The sequence below is a fragment of the Kogia breviceps genome, chromosome 17 (assembly GCF_026419965.1).
Source record: "Kogia breviceps isolate mKogBre1 chromosome 17, mKogBre1 haplotype 1, whole genome shotgun sequence".
NCBI lineage: Eukaryota > Metazoa > Chordata > Mammalia > Artiodactyla > Physeteridae > Kogia > Kogia breviceps.
This window is the reverse complement of record NC_081326.1, coordinates 3,273,791-3,292,557: the sequence shown is the minus strand read 5'-3', so window position 1 is coordinate 3,292,557 and position 18,767 is coordinate 3,273,791. Positions and strand designations below refer to the sequence as shown.

At 46.9% G+C, this 18,767-nt stretch overlaps 1 pseudogene; it reads right to left on the bottom strand.

Moving 5' to 3' along the window:
- Positions 1 to 18,767, bottom strand: part of LOC131744196 (lipoxygenase homology domain-containing protein 1-like) — a 123,711-nt pseudogene that overhangs the window by 46,304 nt on the left and 58,640 nt on the right.

The window sequence follows — 18,767 nt, the reverse complement described above, 5'->3', positions numbered from 1 at the left end:
TATTCCTCCCTTCCTGACACTCCTTCCTTCCTTCCTTCTTTCTTTAAATGCTGGCCGAGTCCCCACTTGGTGTAAGAAACCATGCTGAACAATAAAAACAAATGTGCATGACCCCTACCCTTAGGAAGCTTATCGTCTAGAACTTGAGACAAACACATTGACGACAGTGGCCTCCACCTGTGTCAGTACTGCACAGAGGTCTAAGCAAAGGCTGGAGAACTTTCAAGAGAAGAAACACGAGTTCCCTTCTGGTTGGATAAGAGGAGGAAGCTCCATGGCATGGACAGCACTTTACCTTGGGCCTCGAAGGATAAAGATTTCCTCAGTAAGCAGAGGAAAGAATAACCCAAGCTAAGACATGCAAGGTGAGAGAGTATTAACGCCCCTGGAGGATGCCTAGGGAGGGAGCAGAGCATACTCTACTGGGGAGAACTGGGAGGGGAGCCCAGAGAGGTTGATGGAGAGGCAGGAAGGATGCACTCATCGTAAGCCTGGCGCCAAGCTTCACACATGGCTGGCGTACACGTGCAAGCTCCCTTGTCAGTGCAGGTGTGCCACAGAAGGGCGCTGCTTACGTGGGGCCCCCCTGGTCTTCTCCTGACCCTCTCCACAAGGACGCGTTCAGCCCTGAGCTGTGTATGACAGTTTATGCTTTACACGTTCATCAATTTAGCACATACTTCCTGAGCATCTACTATGCTCTGCTGTAGGTTTGTCCCATGGACACTGAAGGTCTTTGACTACAGCCTTCCAAGGCCACGGACCTTCCTGTGTGATTTTTCTTGGAATAACCACGAGAGCTGGCACGAAGTCATCAGGCAAGGAAAACGCTTTGTGAATAATAATGGTGGGATGGGGGGAGGTGACTAGCACTCTTGCCTCTGTTCAAGCATCTTGTTGCACCAGGCTGCAGCCCTGCTAGCGCTTGAGGCTGCAGAGATGGAGCCATAGAAAACACACCTCCCCTGCAAGACGGTGAAGGCAGAGAGGTCCCCGTGGCAGTTGACCAACCAGTAACTTCGGTTTTTCCAGACTGAGATATCTTGGAGTAGCTCTAACAAAGCGTGTTTTGCCTAAATATCTATACCAGTGGCACAGCAGACTTCTTTTTTTTTTTTTTTTTTTTTTTTTTTTTTGCGCTACGCGGGCCTCTCACTGTTGTGGCCTCTCCCGTTGCGGAGCACAGGCTCCGGATGCGCAGGCGCAGCGGCCACGGCTCACGGGCCCAGCCGCTCCGCGGCACGTGGGATCTTCCCGGACCGGGGCACGAACCCGCGTCCCCTGCATCGGCAGGCGGACTCCCAACCACTGCGCCACCAGGGAAGCCCCAGCAGACTTCTTAATTCCTGTGCTAATGCCAAGAGTCACTCTTTGGTACTGTATTAATACTTACAAATGAATATTCAGTGATAATTTTGTCTACACGTCTTAGTGAGACTAAGACGTATTTAAACCTTTTAGATTCCGTGTTCTAATTTCCAATCCCTTCTTTCATGTGGTTTCCCTTAGGGTTTAAGGTGTCTTCACGAACACACGCCCTTCGGTTCCGCTGAACATGCAGTTTTAACCTGTTCTATTCCAGGGAACGTGGTGGGGCTGAAAGTAAAAACGGAGACCAACTGACCTGACCCCGGGGAAAGTCTTCCGAGAGTTGGAAGAGGCAGGCTAGACAGAAACACAGAAACAGGACGAGGAGGCACCGGGTTAGGCTTACGTACTTTGGGAAAAGCTTACGGGCAAGCGGCACTTGGCCCCACCCGAGGCCGCAGGGAAGGCTGCAGGCAGGAGGGACACCCCTTTCGGTAATTCACCGTAAAGACACCGTGAGGGCCCGCTGGGCTCCAGGCACCGGGGAGGAGATGAGTGGGGCGGGCTCAGGCGGAGTGGTTCCCACAGACAAGGGCGCTGGAACCGCCCAGGCGCAGAGCCGAACGGAGTCTGCGGCCTCCTGGCCTGGCAGCGGCCCCAGGGTATGGCCGAGGCCGCCTCCAGGACAGAGAGCCATCCCGGTGGGGGGGTGGGGGGGGCGGGAGGCCGTCCTACCCGCCTCTGCTCGAACGCTCGTGTCGCCGGCCTGCAGGGAGGTAAGCCCTCTTAATGGCCCAACAGACCCTCTTTCCAACGTTAGTAAGAAGGCACTGAGGATGATGCAATGGGGAACGTGGCCTGGAGCGGGGGTGGCATTCACCTTCGGAGGGTATCCAGGACTTGCTGATGGTCTATGCTGTCCGTAGAGGACAGCTTCTCAAGTCTTCTTTCCTTCCATTTTTACACAAAGGAAATGATCTCAACCTTTCTCAACAACAACAACAACAACAACAAAAAGGCTACAACACTTCACAAGCGTTGGCTGCAACCTCAGCCCTGGCGACAACTGTGCAGCTGCCCGTCCTCCCTCCTTAGGGCAAAATGCCTTGGGGTCACCCCACGCATCTGACCATGAACCTGACCACGATTCGGTTTTGTGAAGACAAAGCTGGTCGTTCCGCTGTGCCCTGACAAGTCCAGCCAGGCAGCTGTTTTAGGTAGCATTTATCTGTATTTAACTTTCCAGTTCCTGCGTCCATAAATCTCCTCCCATTCAGAACTGCCCACAGTAGGCCTTTATGTCAGATAACCTGCTTCACCTGCTCACGTCAATGCCACTTCCCAGACCAGTCGGGAGGCGACACTGGGAAGCTGCCTCGTCCTGAAGCTGAAGAACTTTGCTACTGACTGTCTGCGAATCTACACTCTTGTAGGTCAAGTGGGTTAATGAATATATTCATAAATGACATTGTTGCTATTTAAAGGTAGATACTAACTTCTTTGAAATGATTTCATTAAAGGTCTACACACACACACACATACATACACAGGCACGTGTACACAATACCACAAGTTTCATGACAAACAGAAAAGTCTAGAGATACCTAATTTAATGCTAATAAACGTGCAGTGGGTAATACGCTGGGGGGTCCACTCAAATAGTACACTGGATTAAACGGTCCCCCCCCCCCATTCATGTGCGCTCAGAACCTCAGAATGCGGCCACATTTGGAAACGGCTCTTTGTAGATGTAACTGATTCAGATGAGGTCAGACTGGAGCAGGGTCTGTCCTCAGCTCCAGGTCCTCATCAGCACAGGAGGAGAGACCGTGACGACGGAGGCAGAGGCTGGAGCGAGGCAGCTGCAAACCCAGGAGCGCCAAGGACCGCGGGCCACACCCGACCAGCAGCACCGCTAGAAGGGGGCAGCCCAGAGGCTCCAGGGCCCAGCCTACCTGATGTCGGACTCTTGGCCTCCAGCACTGTCAGAGAACACAGTTCTGCTGCTTTAAGCCACCAAGTTTACAGTATTTTGTTACAGAATTCATAGGCAACTAATACAAAGAGTAAATGAGAATATTTACTTCAATTCATAGTCAGCTGAATGTTTGCCCCATGCAAATGCAAATTTTGCTTGCTCCGAACCTCAAATAGCTAAATCTTATGTGTAAATGGTAGAAATTCAGTGCCGGATACTCTATTTTTGCAGAAAAGGCAGAAAAATAAAGCTTTCGGGTTTAGAAATAAAATAAAGCCCCAAGGACGTGGGTGTACAATTGAAGAGGAGACGCCTCCTGGGTGCGCCAGAGTGCTCGCCCGGTCGCCGGGCCCTGTATTCCAGCCAGGCCTCTTCCCCCCTTAACTTAGGAAAGGAACGGAACGTCGGTGGGCCTTCTCTCTGCCTCAGTTCCGCTGTGCTGTGCCTTCTTGTCCGCGCGGAAGCTTCCGAGAGCACGACCGAGACCATCTTTCCTTCCCCCGCTGATCTGACGTGCGCCTCTGCTGCCTGCGCCCCAGAACTCTGTCCCGCGACGAGCGCGCCCCGCCGCCCAGCTTGGCCCCTGCGCCCCCCGCAGCCCGAGGTGTGCCAGGAGGCAGGCGTGGTCCGGGTCCCACCCCAGCGGCCGTCTAGGCTGGCAGCTGCCTCGGGGGCAGCTGTCCTGGCCCTTTCACGCGCACAGAGAAGGCCCTGAGGGCACGGAGGCAGCGGCGTCGGGGCAGAGTCCGCGTCCCTCGTGGGAAGGGCCGGCTGGGCCTGAGAGCTACCCCGGGGCCGCTGCTCTTCTGCTCCTCTCGGCAGGCGGGGCCTGCCCTGTCTCCGCGTCTACAGGTGGGAGGGAAGGGGGAGCTGCGGCTCACCCTCTCCGCCAGGTGCTGTGGAATGGGCACCGGCTGCCGTCTCTTGGGGCCCTACCGCGCCGAGCAGAAGCACATCGGAGGACAGCGTTTGTTGCGCCAGGACAGCGCGTACCTGTCCTGCGACATTTGGTCGCTTAACGTATTTAATAATTAAAATGGTTTCAGCTGCAACCCATTGGAACTGGGTTAAGCTGTTACTTCGGTGTCTTCCTTCTCGGCGAGGCCATGCTGGCGCAGTGCAGACACGCGCGGAGGGGACGCGGGAGGCGACGGTGCAGGAGGGGCTGGCGGGGGCGCAGGCGCCGCAGCGCGACGGACGAACCCAGAGGGTCTCCGGGAGACTTCACATCGGAGGGAAATCAGCGGTGTCGCGGCCGGGCCTAGGGAGCATCACGCGAAGTGCAGTAAACCAGAGAAAGGCAAACAGCGCATGGGATCGCTCGCTTGTGGAGTCTAAGAAAGTGATACAGATGAACTTACGCGCAAAGGAGAAACAGACTCACAGACACAGAAAACAAACTCATAGTTACCAAAGGGGAGAGGGGAGAGGAGGGATAAACTAGGAGTTCGAAATTAAATTATACACCCTGCTCTATATAAACGAGACAACCAATAAGGACCCACTGAACAGCACAGGGAACTCTACTCAATATCTTGCCATAACCCATTATGGAAGAGAACGCAAAAAAAGAACGTATATATTTATATGTATGTATAACTGAATCGCTTTCTGTAAGCCCGAAACTAACACAACACTGTAAATCAACTATTTCAATAAAAATTAAAAACAAACATAGAGCTACATAACTCAGCTGAGTTACCGTGATAAAGTTTGTCAGAAGCTAGGAACCCGGCAAGAAAACCCGAGACGAATCGCGCCTGGCTCCTGTGCCGTGGGGCACAAATGCGGCTGCCCCCCAGCCCCAGGACGCCGGGTGGAGGAAGTGGCTACGGAGGAAGCGGGCCGAACCACGCGGGGGCTCTGAGAAAGCGACCGGCTGCGGGGAACGCCAGCCGGGTGCCCCGGTTACCGTCGCTCCAGTCACTGCAGCCCCGCCAATCACCCTTGTGCTTGTGGTTCTTGGTGGCACATGGTGAGTATTGTTAGTTGCACTGACTCATTGTTTTTCACCCGCTTTTTGCTTCGTAAGAGAAGTTGTGGTGCTTTGGGCATCTCCAAATCTGCCCCCTTGAATTTTCCATTGCCCCCGTTTGTGCCTCACTTCCTGTTGCTCATCTGTTAGCAAAGATAATCTGTCTTTATCTGGAAAGATAAAGCTGTCCCCAACACTGAGGGTCCAAAATTTCAGAACAGAGCTCAAGGATTCTCACTCCATGTCCACGATAGATTGGGTTTTCATGGAGAAACCTGTCCTGTCTTGGGTCTGGGTCCCCTGCTGGCCCTGGCCAGCTGAAGCTGGGTTTTCCTGAGAAAGGAAGGGATCTAGGGAGCAAAGCTTAACCGCAAGGCTGTAGGGTCAGATCAGAAATGGAGGCAGTTGCTTGCGGTCCGCTCCTTATGAGGCTTGCGGGAAAGCCCGTGTTATCTAGGCTTCCATCTTTGTCTTTCTTATGTTCTCAGAGTTCCCTCTAAAAGTCTCCTTGCTTAATTCGATATGAAATTGTTAGAATGCTACCATTTTAGTAACGTAAAGGGACCAATATTTAAACAAATATTCTCATGTTGTAGGCAGTAATTTCCAGTGTGAAACTTTTGGTCCTTTTGTGACTGAGAGCATGTTGACATAGTAAGAAATTACAAGATAAGATTTCCTTACAATGCTTAGCAGTAGATTATTTACTGAAACACTCGATGAGTGATGCGTGATGTGGAATACTGAGGAAATGACACAAATCCACTCACCTGAACACACACACGCACTCACACACACTGCAGTTCCATCTTCTGAGGTGGCACGGGGACAGCACCACCTTTCACAGGAGAAGGTGGACGTGGACGCAGCCCTCGCTCCCTGGCCGCCACCAACTTGCAGCACCAGCCCTGAGACTTGCCACTGGCCTCAGAGTGCCACAGCGCCTTCTGCAGTTTTCCAGACGACACTGCTTCCACTTGAAATGTACCGACCTGGCGCCAGAGGCAGAGAAGACCCCACAGAGATAGCGTGAGTCCAGCACAAGACGAATGGGGGCAATAATAACAGCCCGAGGCGTGCGGGGGACAGCACAATACTTCAGCAGAGATGCTACTACAGTTAGCATCCAACGGGGTCGTAAGGAAAGAAAACTAAGCAAACTACTTTTTTATCTATTAAAGATGTATTTCTGGCTATGCCTTTTTCTCTCCTGGAGTTTTATTTCCTCCTCTGTGGTCATGTCCAGTGTAACAAAGAAACAAACCCTAACACAAAGGCCTCCAGCTTGGCGCTCTTCTCTTGCTTAGATTCCGGGCCCCCAGGACGCAGCTTGCTAGATGGTCAGGTTGGCGACCGCGGGGCCTGATGGCACACTTACTTTCCATGAATGCCGATTTTCCTTGAGGCACGGAGGAACATATCCCTTTTCTCTCCCTCCCTCCCCTCTTTCCTTCCTTCCTTCTCTCCCTCCTTTCTTTCTCCAATAAACCTTCTCGTACACCTTCTTCTGTAAATAATGTGAAGCGCATTCTTGGGTTTGTTGTGAAAGAGCATCTTGGAACCTTCGTTTTATCATGTCAAAAACTCACTGAGGTTTCCAGAGACGCAGGACCTAAAAAGTAGGTGCTACGCTGGTTGGAAGAGAAAGAACTCACACGTCACTTCCTCACAGATTCCTGCTGAGAACAGACCACCGGAAGATCATCTGAGGAAAAGGGTCAGGAATTTAATTAAGGCTGAGACGTTCCCAGAAGTGACAGCTGAATATTAACTACCGTTCCACTACTTTGTGGTACGAGTGAAAATCCAGTATCGCCTGTATTTTCTTGTGGCGCAGGTTGTCTAAACTGCTGCCTGCACGGGTACTGGAGTACATTTCAAGTTCATATTTGAAGACACACTACCTGGCGTCAACTGGTGGTTCCACGTTGTTGACGGAAACCTTCTCTTGTTTAGGCCAAACCAAAGCCATCACTAGTCCTGTGATATTTTGGTCACCATATTGTGACTGTGTGTGTTCCCGGTGTCCCTGCACAGTCTCTCTGTCACTCTCCTGCACCCCCAGTGCGCTTCAGAAGGGCCATTTCCTGATACACGTCACCTGCGGCGGTAGATACGACGGGGCCCCAGCCCTGTCCTTGGGGCCATGCGTGGGTCCATGGTGCACGCGTGCTGACAGCGCTCCAACTCAGACCCCTACACCTCACCGCCTCTTCTCCTGAGGGTTCCGCTGGTGGGGCAGTGTGGAGGGGTGTCCACAGGGTTTCTCTGAAATTCTCTAGCAAGGAGTCCCAGTAGCCACAGCTCAGTACTGTCCCTTCTCAGGCTTTTCTCCTTCTCTTCATGTTCCTGCTCCTTCAGGTCACACAGGGGTCCCCTCCCAGATCAACTACCCTGGTCTTCACGTTCTGCCTCGAAGCAAATCTGAATGAGGATACCTCACGGTCAAGAAAGATTGACTGAACCAGTCCTCCTGTTTCCTCTTTTTGCTTAAAGTATCTTTAGTTTTGAAGACAGAATTAAACTAGGTCTATCATGTGTGCGGCTGCCTTTTGATTACGCAGCTGTACACTTTGTAGAGAAAACGACAACAACAGCCCAACAGTGGCTAAGGATGTGAGCTGTGGTTCGTGTGGGATCACTCTGGCAAAATTAACTACAAGATCTCGTTGCCACAGTTTCTTGCGGCAGAACTCTTGAAGCCATTTGGCATTTCCATTACATTCCATCCACTGAGGAAGATAATAGAGAAATCTAAAATGAACTAGGGAAGAAAAGCAGTTACATCTCTGACTCTAAACTATAAAACATGCCACTACACCTACACTGTTTACTCTTTTTATATACTGGTTACAATTATACTTCGTGCACAGTAGATAGATAGATAGACAGATAGATAGTTTTCAATCTATAATACACCCTTCCCACTCTCTGAGAGGTGCTGTAGACAATGATGAACCGAAGACGACTCACCATGAAGATGTTTCACTTGCAAAACCTTAGTTGGTAATCCCACACCATGCCGCGCGGGCCGACCCACCAGCAGGTGGCCAGGAGAGATGGCGCTTTCACCAAGCACCACCAAGTGGGAGGGTCAAAGCGTCTGGGAATGAAAGCCGGGATAGCTTCACTGATCACTTGGTGTAACAGTAACAATAATATCATGGCATCTAAAACTTTGTTTCTGCTCAAAATTAATAATTCACTTGTAACAGCAAAAATTAGGCAGAATTTTGCTGTTTTCCCTCATTGTGATGAAAGCTGTGTAATCTGCGGTGACAAATAAAAGGTTTAGGTGAGCTTTAAGAGCTCTGATGTTTCCAAACAGTTCATAAACTACAAGTATAAAACAGTTTGAAAAATAGCACTCTCAAACTGGTTCGGGAGTCTTCTTTCTTAAAAATGTACTCATGCTTTAAATAATCCCTATTCTTCATCTCAGACCCCAAATAGTACTTTTCTTTTCTATACACAACAAAATAACATTAAACATTAACTGGGTTGATTATATACATCACTGCAGCTCCTCAAACATCAACTACATAGAAAGACTCATATGTGTATATAAAGGACAAAGGGGAACTTGAAGGGCTTTAAGGTGTCAGAATAACGTATTTGGCTCCATTCAAGATGTTTTAAGGAAAGGGTATTGCATCATCCTGTGAAATGTCCTATAGCGGCCCTTCTATGACTTGACCTTTTAGAATAGGCTTTGTACTTCCCAGTCCTGACAGGGCATGCTCACATATATTTTTTTTCCCTGATATAATCTCATTTTATTCTTTTACTTACACCCTCACTAATTTTTAATGTCTTTTTCTTTGTTCTATTATTCATTGCTAGTTTAGTGTGTCCCATTTTTCTTTCAAGAAAAACTTCTAAAACAAAGCACATTAGGAAGTCAGGTCAGGAAAACTTGTGCTGAAGATGTTCTAAAACAAAAACTTGAAGGGTGTCAAGCCCTTTTCAACTTTCAATCATGTAGGGCCACCTTTGGAGAGATTACTAAGAACATGGGAAAGTTATTTGTGCAGACACACCTGTCCTCTTTGAAATTTTACCAGCATGTTGGATTTGTACAGCAGTCTTAGACCAGAGTCTCACCTCTGAGACACGGTGTCCCACAGAGACACAGGGACACTCTGGCCTCTGTTTCCGCTTGCTTCAGTTGCCCAGTATGGACACCAGCAAGGTATCTCACTACTGACAAAGCAAAGGGGAGAGAAACAAGGAAATAATCACCTGGGAATTCATACAGACAGAACCCAGATCCATGGGCCACGCTACAATAAAAATCATTGTATGAGAATTCCTCTAATCTGGACTTGCTGTATCTATGGAGAGATTTTTGATCTTTCAATTATTAATTTTAATTAGAAATGGGCATTTTTACACCATGAGCAAATGCTCTGAAAAAGCAAATAGCTTTTTCAAAAAAGACAAATAAAAGCTTTTTTAAAAAAAAAAAAAAAAAAAAAGCTGTTCTTTTATGTATGACATAGGAGGATATTTCATGATTAGTATTTTATTGGCAAGGGTGACGATATTACTGTGCGTGATGTTTAAAGTTTAAAGTGACGCAAGGTTTGATGAGGAGATATGTCAAAAGTGAAGTGGTGACAGGAGGCAGCCGACCGGCCACAGGCAAAGCCGGACGAGGCTCAGACATGACCCCCTCCTTCTCGTGGCCTCAGCCCCTGTGACTGCATCTAACCATAAGGATCCTTCTGAGGTTATGTTTAATCCCAGACCCACCAGTGACTCATTCTGTGATGATGAAGAAGTCACTTTTCAGTGGGTCAAGCGACTCTCTCAGAAGTAGAAAACAATATTCTGTAACTAAATAGTTCAGAGGCAAATCTAAGCAGCTGTAAAACACCTGTACATGCAGTATACGCTCTCGAAGGGTAATGACACACATGGAAAAATAGCTTGTCCTCCTTGTGCCACAGGGAGCTCACAGACAGTGTCCCCATCTGCTTGGATTCGAGATAACCACGCATTTGCTGCAAAATCTAGGGTCTTTTTGCTCTTCATATGCTGCATGGTCACCTGAGAGTAGAAAGAACAATGACCGAACTGTGTGGTTTCCAACCTCCCATAGAACCCAGAATTCTTACTGCCCCCAGGGCTGCCGGAACGCACGACACAGCCTGGGCGTGGTTTGTTAGGAGTACCAGCAGTGGCTGTGGCTTATTAGGCAATTACTATTTGCCAGGTATTATGCTGAGTGATGTGTTTTAACTATATCTTTTAACCATCACCAATTAAATTTGTAAATTTCTTATAACTTCATAGATAAGAAAACCGACATTTGGAGGTTTGAAACAGACTCTGTCTGATTCAAAGCTCTCAATTTCACTTACAGGAGTTGCTAAGAAAGCAATCTATAGGAGGGACCCCGAAAGAGATTTTGTGTTCACCTTCATCGCCAAAGCAGGCATCCAGCGCATTGTTTAAATTTCCGATGCCTTGTAAATGTGTTCATCATAGCTGCAGGCCGAGGAGCAGCCCTCAGCGGCCGCAGCCAGAGCGCCTGCCCTTCCTGGCGCGGTGAGCTGCCTTGGCCTCCCTGCGCGCTAACCCTCAACAGACCCACGGGAGCTCTTCGCCTTTGGCGTCTGTTTCACAGGAAGGTGCCCTTCCATCCGTGTCTCAGCAGATGATTTCCTGAAGGAATTTCAGTCACCTGCCTTTCTCCTCCAATCACGGTGGACTAAACGCCCTCCTCCTGTTAAGATACCGGTTCGTCTCGTCAATAAGCCTCCGTCCTCCTGAACTGCCTCGGCTCCCCGGCCTTAGGAGCGGCCCCATCCTTGCTCAGCGGGCTCACTCCCAGCGCTGGCCGCACCCACCGCTACGATCCGGTCATACTGACCTGCTGATCGTCCCCAACGTGGCCACCTGCCTTCCCACCCGGGCTCTTCACACACTTGAACCTCCGCCTAGAGCAGCTTCCTCTGACGCATCAGCATGCCCGACCTGCCCATATCCTCTGATCACACAGCTCAGGCGTAACCTCCTCTGAGGGCCCCCGGTCTGGTTAGGTGACCCTGCACTGTGGTCCCTGCTGATCTATTCCCTCATGACTCTGACTTAACACCTGGTAGCTGACTGACTGATTGAAGGGACCATGTCCTCTTCATCTCACGACTTCCACAAGCTTCTGCAAGGCAGTCCTTAGGCTGTGCGCTGAGTGAATGATTCAATAAATAACAAAGCGAAATGGGTATCTGCCGACAGAGGAAATTAAACTAAACCAGTCCCCCCGACTCTACTTGGATGACCGGCCAGGATAATTTGGGAAGACAGAGCCAGGCCTCCTTTGCCTCCCCTTCCCCAAGCCACCACGAAGTAGGTCCTCCTGCACCCTCCCCTCTTCTGGGTCCCACCCTGAGTTCTCTAGCCCAGCAGTCGTAAACAAAGGCAAAACCCCTAACTTCAGAAAAACAGAGACCTCCGAAGTCTTGGGAATCCCAAGCTATCCTCTAAGCTCTCTCTCTGCCTCATCCCATCCCCAGAAAAGCACGACGCACCTAGATTCCTAGCCATACAATCCTCGCGCGCTTCCTGTGCGGTGGTTCCCATTCTGACCCTGTGTGACGTCAGGCAGCAACACAGAAGGAAGAGGCTGTTCATTTTTCTAAACCAAAGGGCCGGCGCTGTCCTAACGTCTCTCCATGGGTTTACCTCTTCTGCTCATGTCCTCCCTATGTGCCCCTCAGAGGTGGCCCTGCAGCCCTTTCCGTCCATGTCCTTAGGGCCTATCTTTAGTGGCAACCAGGACGCCCGATGGGGGAAGGATGGGGCCCAGGCGGGTGGGAGCGAGGGCCATCACTGTGGCAGGGGCACAGCAAATCAGGAGCACAGAGCGAGCCAGCAGCCCTCCTCCCTGGCCCGGGCTCACACCTTCATTTCCTGCCTGTGAGGACGCAGACTAGATGCAGTTACTAACCAACAACCATTACCACTACCTGTATTTACAGTCTACTTTGTTTTATGAAACACTCTTCACGTGTATTATTTAATCCTAAATTTAATCTTATCTTTTCTTGGAAGAGAAATGATATACAGTCAAAGTCAACAAACACATTCTTGAGGCCAGCTGTCTGCTGGACACTGGATATAAAATACAGAATGTATTAGGATGAGAAAAGTTGAAGAAAATGCTTTGAGAAATCCTACTCTGAAATATCACAAACCTTTGTTGTAAACATAAAACAAAAAATACTTCTACTCTTATTATGTAGTCAATTTGTCCGATGCTTTTTAAAAATATGAATAATAAAGGCAACTAGTCACCAACACATTTGTTGGGCACTTAAAGTGTTTACGGTGTTCTACAAGATCTGGTGATAGGGACGGAGGTGCAAGTACTAATGCCACTATTGGTGCTTTCTTTCTGCAGTTGGAAAAATGAAAAGAGAGTAAGGCTTAAACATGTTCTCAGAGAACACTCCAAGCATTGTTGCAAATCAGATACGAAATCAAAGCCTGCTTCTAAGTCTCCTTATTTCTGGTCTGTTCCTTATGATAATACTCTATTTGTTACAAGGACTATACAAGGAGGATCAAGTATGGTAATTGCAACTGACTGAGGAACTATTACATGCATGAATTTATCTTTGGTTCAAATGAACTGGCACAACTTTTACAACGTTTCTATAAACTGCTGGAGTCTTTAGAGATTAAACATTTGACCGGAGATTTTGTGAGAAGAGGAAGCTGGTGCTTCCTGCTATTCATTGAACTAGAAAATCCTCAAAAACAAACTATTTTTCTTACTGCATTTCAGAATTTGCTCTTTCTCTTTTGTGGTTCTTTCTAGAATCCTGAAGTGAAGAAGTAACTGAAAATGAACTGGAAATATTTACAAGATGCCTTAAAACTTCAAAAAATAAATAAATAAAGCAATCTCTTACCTAGTTTAGCTAATCTCAAGACTGCCTAGAGCTCACATCAAGTAGTACTAATTTTAAAATAATAACAAATACACAAAAGCCTACATCTCATTTCAATTCAAAGGCTCAGAAGAATCAAGAAGTTTCCAGAGAGTTCCTATTCCAAGTGAGCCAATTTATCCAAGTCACATGTAGCACACACTACAGAGACAGCCCAGACACTTGGAGAGAGTACCGGGCCAAGGGTCAGGAGGAGGGGCTCTGGCCTTGAAAGCTACTAACTTTGCATGACTCAGCCAAGCCTCCAAAACTCTCCAGGCTTTGCTTCTTTATCAGATTTCTTGTTTCATACCATTGCTGGTTGGAAAAAATGCTTGATATGATTTCATTCTTAAGTTTATTGAGACTTGTTTTGTGGACTAACATGTGATCTACCCTAGAGAATGTCCCATGTGCACTTGAGAGGAATGTGTATGCTGCTGATTTTGGATAGAATGTTCTGTATACATTTATAAAGTCTATATGAACTAATGTGTCACTTAAGGCCGATTTTTCCTTCTTGATTTTCTGCCTGGATGATTTATCCATTGATGTAAGTGGAGTATTAAAGTCCCCTACTATTTATTATTGCATTGCTGTCAGTTTCTCCCTTTAGGTCTTAATATTTGCTTTATATATTTTGGTGCTCTTATTTTGGGTAGACATATATTTACAAATGTTATATCTTCTTGGTGAATTGAACCCTTTATTATTATATAATGCACGTCCTTGTCTTTTCTTACAATCTTTGTTTTAAAGTCTATTTTGTCTGTTATGAATACAGGTACCTCAGCTTTCTATTCATTTCTTTTGCCTGGACAATCTTTTTCCATCCCTTCATTTTCAGTCTGTGTGTGTCCTAATATCTGAAATGCATCTCTTGTACACAGCATATAAATGAGTCTTGGTTTTTTACCTTTTCAGCCACTCTATGTCTTCTGATTAGAGAATTTAGTCCATTTACATTTAAAGTAATTATTGATAGGTATGTACTTATTGCCATTTTGTTAATTGTTTTCTGGCTATTTTTGTAGTTCCTCTTTGTTCCTTTCTTCTCTTTGTTGTCTTTCCTTATGGTTGGATGACTTTCTTTAGTGTTATATTTAGATTCCTTTCTCATTTTCTTTTGTGTGTCTCCTATAGGTTTTTGCTTTGTGGTTACTGTGATGTTCACATATAACATCCTATGTATATAACAGTCTATTTTAAGCTAGTTTGCAACTGAAATTTGAACTCACTTCAAAACTCTACATTTTTCCTCCCCCACTCGACATCTTATGTGACATTTTAATGTCACATTTTAATTTTATATACCCCTTAACTAATTATTGTAGTTTTAGTTAATTTTACAACTTATGTCTTTCAACATTTATACTAGCTTTATCAGTGATTAACCCACTGTCTTTATTATATATTTACCTTTACCAGTGAGATTTTACTTTCATATGTTTTCTTGTTATTAATTAGTGCCATTTGTTTTCAGCTTAAAGATATCCCTTTAACATTTCTTATAAAGCCAGTTTAGTGGTGATGAACTCCTTTAGTTTTTGTGTCTGGAAAACTCTATCTCTCTTTCTATTCTGAATAACTTTGCCAGATAGAGTATTCTTGGTTGAAAGTTTTTTGCCTTTCAGCACGTTGACTATATCATGTCAATCCCTTCTGGCCTGAAAAATTTCTGCTGAAATATCTGTTGATAGCCTTATGGGATTTCCCTTGTGCATAACAAGTTGTTTTTCTCTCACTGCTTTTAAGATTTTCTCACTATCTTTAACTTTTGACATTTTAATTATAGTGTATCTTGGTGTGGACCTCTTTGGGTTCATCTTATTTGGAACTCTCGGTCTTCCCGGACCTTAATGTCTGTTTCTTTCCCCAGGTTAGAGTAGTTTTTAACCACTATTCCTTCAAAGAAGGCTTCTGTCCCTTTTTCTCTCTTCTTCTGGGACCCCTATAATGTTAATGCTATCCTGCTTGATGTTGTTCCATACGTCCAGCTACCTTCACTTCTCAAACTTCGTTTTTCTTTTTGCCTCTCTGAGTGAGTTTCATTGCTTTGTCTGTCAACTCACTGATTCATTTTTTTTTACCTCATCGAACCTGCTGTTGAACCCCTTTAATGCACTTTTTAGTTCAATTATTGTATTCTTAAGCTCTGTGACTTCTGTTTGATACTTTCTTATGTTTTCTGACTCTTTACTGAAGTTCTCACCGTGTTCATCAATTCTTTTTCTAAGCTCAGTGAGCATGTTTTTGACCATTACTTTGAATTTTTTATTAGGTAGATTACCGATCGCCATTTCATTAAGGTCTTCTTCTGAGTTTTTATCTTGCCCTTTCATTTAGAACATATTCCTGTTTCCTCATTTTGCTTGATTCTCTGTGTTTTTGTCTATGTGTTAGGTGAAATAGCTACCTTTCCCAGTCTTGAAGGAGTGGCCTTGTGTAGGCGATGGACCTTATTGTTCGAGCTTGCCCTAGCTCTTGGTTGTCTGTGTGACTAAGTAGCCTGGTTTATTCATGGCCCCTGTTGTTGAGGGTATGCCAAGACGTGTCAGTGTTCCAGGTGGAGTGATCTCATTTAGCACCTAGTTTTAGGTGAGGCAGGCGAACCCTGAGGCAGCAGCTTTTAAAGTATGCAAATATATTTAGTCCTATTGGGTCACAGTCATAAATCCTGCTGGTCTCCAGACCAGGAGAGCTGGAAGTGTCCCCTGGCTGAGTGTACAGGCTCCGTTCTGAGAGCTATTGTTACAGTGCAGTGAGGCCAAAGGACTTAGCCAGGATGGCGTCTCCCTGCTCACGCTCCCTGAGAGCACCTCTGCAGCCTCTGGATGTGCAACAAACCTGAAGCCTGTCCCTCAGGCAGAAGCTCCTGGACCAGTAAACAGGCCTCTTTCACAGGAAGAGTGGGGGGGGCGGTGTTTCAGTCTGCTGTCTGGGCAGTGCCCTGGGAGTGGAGCCTCCCAAGAACCATCTTTCCAACTGTTACAATCCTGTGGAGTCCAGGAATGCAACACCCTTGGCCTCCAGGGCCAGGTAATCAAGGGCTGTCCTCCATGTGGAATGCATGTCCCTCCCAGCTCTAGCAAGGCAGCTGGAGAGCACAGGGGGAGGGATACACTCCCGGCTTCAGCAAGGCAGCAGGAAAATACCTAGTCTGTGGGCGCCCATCCACTTTAGCAAAGAATCAGGAGGATGCTGTGATCGCGTGTGTGCGTGTGTGTGTGCGCGTGTGCACCAGCCCCAACCGGGAGTGGTAAGAGCGATACAACCACCCATGTCTGCCTGCTTCTTCGAGGCAGCAGGACAGCTGTGCCATGGCCACTCGTCCCCGCAGGCCTCAGCAGGGAATCAGGGAGGTGCCATGTCCGCACACTCCTGCCTATGCCAGCAGGGTAGAGGGAGAGTACAAAACCGTGTCCGTCAGCACCATTGTCCCTGGAGAGTCCCAACTGTCCCCTGCCCCTCCAGCAGGTGCTTAAGATTAGCAAATGAATCCCCTTCACATAGAGCCTAGGCGCTTTTCAAACTGCTGCCTTTGTGCTGGCTCCCGGGCAAAGGAGATCACATGTAAGCCCTTCGAAAGGAGAAACAGCCCCGTCTGTTTCCTAAGCCAGGTGTCTTGGGGGCTCCTCTCTCCCGTGCGGGTCTAGGAGAAGATCCTCTGGGAGAAGCTCCGGACTTGTGAGTCCGCCCCTATTGAGGGATGCCGCACTGGGGGTAGGGTTGTTGGCTACCTGCATCTCTGCCTCTCCTACCTGGCCTGATGAATCCTTTTATCCTTTGTTGTGGAGGAGCAGTTCAGCTAGTTTTCAGGGTTTTTTCAGAGGGAATTGTTCCTCTGAAATGTAGCTGGAGATCTGGTGTGTCTGTGAGAGGAGGTGAGTTTAGGGTCTTCCTGTGCCACCATCTTGGACTGTCCCCCTCCTTTCTTCAATATTCAAAGTTAATTACTACATGACAGTGTTCAGTTAGAGCCATTTTATTTGGGCTCCAAGCTCTCTGTTACCTGGAATCAATTCAGTGACTTGGATTAATAATTTATATAAGTATTTTGGAAGCTAGCTAGCACAATTGTATTAATGTGTTATTACTGTGACTGAAATAGCAAGTCAGACCTCCAAAGAGGTACCTAAAGTATGATCAAGGAAAACTCTCAAACTTTGAATGATATAAAAATTAACCACTAGACCCCAAACTGCCAGAGCATCACAAAATGGGGCAGGTATTCCCTCCTGAAAATCTAAATGTTAAGCAAAAAAGCATGTTTTCACCCATTTTAACTTGGGATACTAGGAATAATTCCAACAAACATGTGTCAGAAGCACTGGTTCCCTCAAACAGTCATGTCCGGAAAGTACTCTCATTACTCATTACCCATCATTACTCATCACAAGAAACAGTTCATCACTATCAATGGGGGGGAAAACCCTCACAGCCATAGCCTAATAATGGCAGACTTTATAGATTTTCTCAGTCCACAAAAGGTAGCCTTTGATCAATACAGAACCAACCCTTCTTTTCTTGGAAACAGTATTTCCTTTTGGCTCTCAGACCAGAGCATCATCCAGGATACCTCTCTACTGAAAAAACCAAAAGCCCTGACTTTCGCTTTAGCTCTGAGACAAAGTTGCCAGATGTGAGTACTATAAAAAGTCAGTATGGCTGAGAAAAAAAATACAGAGATACTAAGGTTCGAAGCCATCTTCTGTTGGGATAGGTGTGAGGAATAAAAGGGTGAGTGAGTTTCCAAAAATATTTTTTCATTGAAGCATACATTCATTTCCCCTTTGAAACAAACAAATAAATAAAATGCTTAAGGAACGGCAGTGTCTTTATCATATGAAATCTTCAGCATTTGTTTTAATTTTCTGAATGAAGAGAAAGCATTTTAGGAATGGCTTCAGCAGAAACTAAAGTTCACCTGCTGAGCTCCCCCTACTGACTTACAGCAGCAAAAATTAGTCATTTTACAAGAAAATATTACCATAAAAACTGACTCTTGCTTTCTTAGAAATCTAAAATTCCTGGATTACTTTAAGAAAGTTCAACCGAGTACGTACATGTCCCCAAAATAGCTAACTGGAACAGCCACGAAGTACTACTTACAAGGCCTGATTAACACATCAGAATTCAGCACTGCGGTTATAACACCTCAGTCAGGTTACCCGCCATTTCTGCTCAGAACTGGAGAGGATGGCAGACATCAGTGCGCTCCTTCAACAGATCTTTCCGCAGAAAGAGGTAGTGAGACAAGCATTGTCTTGGATATGTGACTACTAACATTAAACCTCCGAGGAGAACTAAAGCACAACCTGGTTTATGGTCGGGCTAACTGCGGAATGAACTCATCGGAGACAAGAGCTGCGTCTCGGTCGTGCTGGCGCGCCCGAGCTCCTGGCAGAGCCCCCTCTACAGCACGAGGGCTCCAGCACAACCTGCTGGAGTACTTGGGGTACGAGTGCGACGGTACGCGCCTTCACGCGTCTGCGCTACTATTAACTTGAGCAACGAAGTCCCAAACGGAGAGATCTGTTGCTCTCTTCCTCCCACCCAGGCATAT